This window comes from Anguilla anguilla, chromosome 12 (assembly GCF_013347855.1).
Source record: "Anguilla anguilla isolate fAngAng1 chromosome 12, fAngAng1.pri, whole genome shotgun sequence".
NCBI lineage: Eukaryota > Metazoa > Chordata > Actinopteri > Anguilliformes > Anguillidae > Anguilla > Anguilla anguilla.
In genome coordinates, this window is record NC_049212.1 from 26410873 (window position 1) to 26417888 (window position 7016).

Below are 7016 nucleotides of genomic sequence, written 5' to 3' on the forward strand. Positions count from 1 at the left end.
ATAATAGTGTGTTTGCCTAAGGCAACCACACTAATAATGCTAAGCACTATCAGGTATAGCCAGTTCTCCTCAGCTGCTTGTAGGTGAATAATAAAATCATTGGGATGGCAGGTATGCCATCCCGCCAAGTTACGCCTTGGCGGGGGCATGCCCCATACCTATACAGCACAGAGAGTTTGGCACTTTTCAGGGTTCCCCACAGAAATAACCACAACAGCCACAGACACTCAGCCCTTAAAACATTAAATTCTGTACATTCTCACCCCATTTCAACAGACAGAATTAATAAACAACTTCATAACTTGGCATTTGGCAGTGTAAAACGTGTTTTTTATGAGATTTACATTGCAAGACTGTGAAAAGACACATGGTCAGTTTACTAGTTTGGAGAGCTGTAATGATTTTTTCAAATAAAATGTTATTCCCAAACAAATGCATGCAATTACATTGTCCAATTAACTGTATCTATTTAATCAACAATGGATGTAAGAGTTTTTAAATAAAACGAATTCATGTTTTATATTCATCTTTAATGTCTTTATTGTCTTCAGAAAAGTAAAGCTGCTTTGTGACAGTGACGTTCACACTGCAGCTGGACATTGCTTTATGCACATGTGAAGCAGAGCTCACTCATGGAAAAGTTGGGGCTCACTGCCTCAACTGATTTGTTGTTACAAACACACTCTGTGTAAGTTAACAAGGTATTTTATAGTCATGGCATTTACTGGAGGGAGGGCATGAGATGTGGCAAAAAATTCTAGTGACTAAAATGTGACTAAAATACTTAGTTATTTTCTTTGACTAAAATAAATACGATTTTAGTCATTTTTGTCCTGAATAAAAATAATGAACATAATAATAAAATATGACAAAAACTAAATAGAACAGTGAGAGTCACTTTCAAACAAGTTTTTTTGTAAATGCCTGTGAACTCATTTTCTAGCAGAGCCACAAGTGCTGAAACCCGCCGGGAAGAAGAGAGTCCCTTTCACCCAGATGTGGAGCTTACCTGGTGGAGGAGAAGGGCACAGGACTCCAGAAAAGCTGTGGGGGTGGACGGGGAGCCTTTCCTCTGGCTACACGCTCTCTGCACCGGCAGTGAAGGTGTATGTGTATGGGGAGGTGTGTCCTTAGAGGAGTAGCAGTAGAAGTTTTCTCACAAGCCATGCTGCACCTGTGGCTTTTTATAGAGTTTGTCAGAGGACCTGAACCTATTTGTGCAATCTTCCTGAAGACACACACACACACACACACACACACATATAAACACTCTTTCCTCCATTCACACCCCCCCCCCCCCACACACACACACACATTCAGTGCAAAGGTGTTTACCCCACAAAGCCCTTTCATCAAGAACTACCCTAACCTGCCCCCCCAAACCCCTATTACACCCCTTTGTACCCTACCCTTGCACTCCCCCCCCCCCCCCCTTCCAAACACATACTGTCGAGCAGTAATTCAGTTCTACACGGAGACTTCAATCAAGGTTAAGCTTTAATGCATGACATCACGGATTGAAGTACAGCCATCTGTAGTTCTCTGAAAATACACTTTATTCAGCACGTTTTTTATACACTACATGGCCAAAAGTATTTGGACACCCCTTCTAATTAGTGGGTTCAGCTACTTCAGCTACACCCATTGCTTACAGGTACATAAAATCAAGCATACAGCCATGCAATCTCCATAGAAAAACATTGGCAGTAGAATCGGTCATACTGAAGAGCTCAATGACTTGTGGTGCTGTTATAGGATGCCACCTTCCAAAGTCAGTTCATCAAATTTCTGCCTTGCTAGAACTAGCTGGTCAACAGTAAGTGTTGTTATTTTGAAGTGGAAATGCCTCAGCTCAGCTGCAAAGCGGTAGGCCACACAATCTCACAAAACGGGACCACCAAGTGCTGAAGTGCGTAGTTCATAAAAATCTTCTGTCCTCGGTTGCAACTCTCACTACTGAATTCCAGCCTGCCTCTGGAAGCAAGGTCAGCGCAAGAACTGTTCATAAGAAGCTTCATGAAATGGGTTGCCATGGCCAAGCAGCTGCACACAAGCCTTAGATCACCATGCACAATGCCAAGTGTCGACTGGAGTGGTGTAAAGCACACCGCTATTCAACTCTCGAGCAGTGGAAATATGTTCTTTGGAGTGATGAATCACACTTCAATCAATCAATCAATCAATCAAAATCTATTTCTATAGCACACTTCATACAAAGAGGCAACCCAGTGTGCTTTACATAAATAAAAGCAAAAGGAACAAAGAAAGTACAAAGTACATAAAATTGAATAAAAACAAAATTAAAAAACATAGTCATTCCCGTCGGGTGTAAAGATTTTAGAACTGGAGTAATGTGCTCTGTTCTTTTCGTCCTGGATAAAACTGTAGCTGCTGCATTCTAAATAAGCTGTAGCTGTTTAATGGTCTTTTTGGGAAGTCCAGTGAAGAGGCCATTACAGTAGTCCACCCTACTGGAAATAAAAGCATGAATGAGCTTCTCTTGGTCTTTTTGGGACACCAAACTCTTGATTCTGGCTATATTTCTAAGATCATAGAATGCTGTTTTAGTGATTGCTTTGATATGACCGATGAAGGTGAGATCTGAGTCTATTAGAACGCCAAGATTTTGGACTTGGTCTTTGGTTTTTAGAGCCCGATAAGATAGCCAATATTGTTACAAGAAACAATATTGGCTATCTTAGCTCACGCAAACTAAAAATGCTGTATTCCCAAGCAATGCTGCTACCCAGTGTTTCCTAAACTATTTCAAATAATTAGGCCCTTTTTTCAACTTACTACTTCAGAATGGGCATAGCCTGTAGGTTAAGTTTGACATGATCACAGACTATTGTACAGTACAGTATTGTAAGTGTATTAACCATGACCGAGATGAGTTTGCTTATTGAATGATATATAAAACAGATGTTTAACAAGTGCTTCAAATGAAATTAGGTGTTCTTTAATGCCATCATTTGCATGTGCTTTTAAAGAAGGTAGACCAGTAAGCACAAGCCCGAATATAGATGAAATCCAGATGTCTAAATGGGTGGAACTATAATATAGGTTTACATTTTGACATAAAGGTCTAGGTTGGCTCAATTCAACCATAATTCAGCTCATGTTTTACTTCCATATATCCTGACCGGCTAGAAAACGTTCACATTGCAACCAAATCTAGCTGGTTAACCTAACGTCTAGATGGTACAACATAATAGGTTTGGTGAAAGACAGGCTAGATTTGGTTGAAATGTGATAGTTTTGCAACCGGCTAGGACATAGGCAGGCTATCATTTTTAAATTACTGGTAAAGAAAGCTAACCTAGTCAGTTTATGTCAAAACATCTGTCAACATCGATTTCAATCCCTTCAGAGGTTTAGACACCGTCTGTATTGAAATTATAGAGAATGGATGGGGTGACATAGCTCAGGAGGTAAGAGCGGTTGTCTGGCAGTCGGAGGGTTGCTGGTTGGCTCCCCTGCCCTGGACGTGTCGAAGTGTCCCTGAGCAAGACACCTAACCCCTAATTGCTCTGGTGAATAAGAGGCATCAATTGTAAAGCGCTTTGGATAAAAGCACTATGTAAATGCAGTCCATTACCATTTGGATTTTAGCAATATAAATGAGTTCCCAAGAGGATTGTACAGTTGCAAAAAAAATAGTTTTAAACAATAGCCAATTATTACTTAAAAGATAAGCTTGCATAACGAGTTAGAGGTTTGCCTGAGGCTTCCTCGGTGGGATGTGATCCCAGACTTTTAAGTTGTTTGAATGTCTCATAAGCAAATGTGTTTCCAATGAACATACATCCATTTGTGTGTATGTGATGTTTTTCTTGGCTGGTGTAGATAAATGCCCAATGGGGAGACATGTTATTTGCGGGCCTGAAACATTTTTGATGATGTAATGGCCAGAATGAAGGAAAAAAACACAAAATTCCCTAAGTTTGGGGTGTAAGAGTAATTTTCTGATTGACAGTATATGTGTGTTAACATAGAGACAATCACGTGATTAAATATATCCTTTATTATTCTCTTGATTACTGTTACACCATATATCCCAATGTACGTGATTCGAAATATACTCTTTATAGCAAATAGTTTCAAATCAAGTGTCTAGACCTTTGCATAGTCTGTTCTGAGTTCTGGAAAGTGAGAAGACACCCTGTCTGAGAACTGGTCAGTAAACAAAAAGATAAATGATCAAGGCCTAAGTGTGAAAAACAGATTGTCCCATTCTCCAGAAATTGGGAGGACTGGTGGATGACACCGCACCCTAGAGGACTTATTGTACGGTCAATCTTATCAGAAGACAAAATAAATCTGGGAAAAACCAAGGTTGTCAGACCGGGTGTCCACTGCTAAGGAGGGTAAGGATTAATTAGGGCAGGGGGCAGCTGTTTATAAAGAGAAGGAGAGACACGCCTCCTGTGCCTAGTGGAAAGTTACTGAGATCGTGGATATAAGGAACGGCCTATGCATCTAAAACATTAGAGAGTTTTGTGAGTGCTCTCTCATTCTTTCTTCTCCTTGCAAGTTGAATAAAAGTCTTATTGATCTTTGAAAGTGCTGTGACTCTGTGTTATTGGGGAAGGATCTCACCTCTGGGTATGTGGAGATGGGAAATGGTAAGTTCCCTGACAGGGGCTTCATTGTGCCCCAAACACACATTATTGTTTGTGACAGATTAAGTTGTTTGTGAATTCTGTCTGCTTACATGAGGTCAGGAGGTACAGAAATAGATGTTTTTAAACACTGAGAATCTGTGGTTGTTGTGGTTATTTCTGTAGGCAAACCTGAATAGTGCCCAACTCTCAGTGCTGTATAGGGCATGCTGCCATATGCCGCTTGGTCCAGATGGACATCCATAATTTCAAAGTCGCTTTAGTTTATTTAGCCAAAAGAAAATAATTAAGTGTAGTTTTCGCAGTGTTCGGTTTAACTGGAGACATGCTGTGTAAGTCTACACAGGTGTAGCCTAGTTATTGCCACACTGCCAATAGGCCTGGAAATTAGGTAAAGTAAGTAAAAAAAAAAAAAAAGTAAAAAAAAGTGCATCCACAGAGCTTCAACATTGATTTCATGAAATGAATAAAAGCATGGTATATTCAAATAATGTTCAGTACCATCAGGTATAGCCGGTTCTACACAGCTTCCTGTAGGCGATTAATAAAATAATGTTTATTTGCAATGTAAAATTGTGAAAAGATCACACATACCACATATTATGGGGTGTTGTTTGTAAACTTGAATAGGAACATTTTCACAGGTCTTGTTTCCTCACATTTACAAATATGATAGCATAAATAAATTCTTTCTTTAGGAAGATTTAATTCATAAATATGACCCTTGAAAGAAGGTATTCAAATATTTGTATCATATAATAAATCCATGTTACAAAATAAACATTTAGCAATAGTTAAATATTTAAATGATAGCTAAATCTGTCATAAAAAATAAGTATTTAGTGACAAATTAAATATTTAATTATATACAGTCCCCTCCAAAAGTATTGGAACAGCAAGGTCAATTCCTTTGTTTTTGCTATACACTGAAGACAATTGAGTTTGAGGTCAAAAGATGTACATGAGATGACAGATCCGAATTTCAGCTTTTATTTCCTGGTAATTTTATCTAGATTTGTTAAACAACTTAGAACATATCACCTTTTGTATCAGACAACCCAATTTTTAGATGAGCAAAAGTATTGGAACATGTGACTGACAGGTGTTTCTTGTTTCCCAGATGTGTCCTGTCAGATTGATTGGTTAAACAATGGTTTTACCCTTGGGTTTTGCCTGTGACAACTGCATTTGTGTTATAAAAGAAACTAACATGAAGACCAGAGAGCTGTCTTTGGGAGAAAAGCAAGTTTAGAAAAGAGGGGAAATCAATCAGAGCCATTGCACAAGCATTGGGGATAGCTTGTACGACAACTTGGAATGTCCTGAAAAAGAAAGAGACCGCTGGCGTACTGAGCAACAGATATCGAACAGGTCGACCAAGGAAAACAACAGCAGTTGATGACAGAAACATTGTGAAATCTGTGAAGAAAAACCTCAAAACATCAGTCAGTGACATCACAAACAATCTCCACAGGGCAGGGGTGAAGGTATCTCAATCAACTGTTCGAAGAAGACTTAGAGAGCAGCAATATAGAGGCTATACCACAAGATGCAAACCACTCATCAGTAGTAAGAATCGGAAGATGAGATTACAATTTGCAAAGAAGTACAGAGATGAGCCACAAAAGTTCTGGAACAAAGTTTTATGGACTGATGAGACCAAGATAAACCTCTACCAAAGTGATGGAAAGGTCAAAGTGTGGAGAAAGAAGGGATCTGCTCATGATCCAAAACATATAAGCTCATCTGTGAAGCACAGTGGAGGAAGTGTCATGGCTTGGGCTTGCATGGCTGCTTCTAGAGTGGGCTCACTAATCTTTATTGATGATGTAACTCATGATGGTAGCAGCAGGATGAATTCAGAAGTCTACAAAAACATTCTGTCTGCCAACCTACGGAGAAATGCGTCCAAACTAATTAGGAGGAACTTCATCATGCAGCAAGACAATGATCCAAAACACACTGCCAACACAACAAAGGAGTTCATTAGGGAGAAAAAGTGGAAGGTTTTAGACTGGCCAAGTCAATCACCAGACCCTTAACCCAATTGAGCATGCATTTCACCTCCTGAAGAGGAGATTGAAGGGAACCCCCCCCCCCCCGAAACAAACAACAACTAAAAGAGGCTGCAGTAAAAGCCTGGAAAAGCATCACGAAAGAAGAATGCAACAGTTTGATGATGTCAATGGGTCGCAGGCTTGATGCAGTTATTGCAAGCAAGAGATATGCTACCAAATATTAAGTGTTATTTGCTTTCATTTACTTAAATACTCTCTGTTCCAATACTCTTGCTCACCTAAAAATTGGGTGGTTGATACCAAAGGTGCTATGTTCTAAGTAGTTTAACACATCTAGGTGTAAATACCAGGAAATAAAAGCTGAAATTCTGAACTC